This window comes from Penaeus monodon, chromosome 32 (genome assembly GCF_015228065.2).
Source record: "Penaeus monodon isolate SGIC_2016 chromosome 32, NSTDA_Pmon_1, whole genome shotgun sequence".
Lineage (NCBI taxonomy): Eukaryota > Metazoa > Arthropoda > Malacostraca > Decapoda > Penaeidae > Penaeus > Penaeus monodon.
Genome location: NC_051417.1, coordinates 28,705,194 through 28,705,608, shown reverse-complemented (window position 1 = coordinate 28,705,608; position 415 = coordinate 28,705,194).

Sequence of the window (415 nt, the reverse complement as noted above, 5' to 3'; positions counted from 1 at the left end):
GCGTGGGATGTCAGCCGAGGAGAGGGACCTCCCTCGCGTTGCCACGACCTCCTTACACCCCGGCGGGCGCTCGTTGCCTGCAGCGGCGGCTGGGCGGTCGACGGGGGAGCTATGGCACAAAGTAAGTCGCGTCGTAAAAGGAGATGAATTGCCGTCTCCCCTCATTAGCATAAAGCATGATAAGCAATAAAACTAAGGGATCAGAGCCGGGCCGGAAGAGTTTAAACACATTGAGGGGTTGATTTCCCTAATGCTCCCGAGTCCTTTGAAGATGTGCGTATCATTGGGTTTTGAGGGCGCGCTCGGCGCTGGAACAAGAGCGGCCCGGGAAGGAGGCAGGCGGAGGACGCAAGTTCAAGACGCCGCCGGCACGTCTTGGGCTCGCCAGTGTGATTTCGTCGCAAAACGGTGTTAG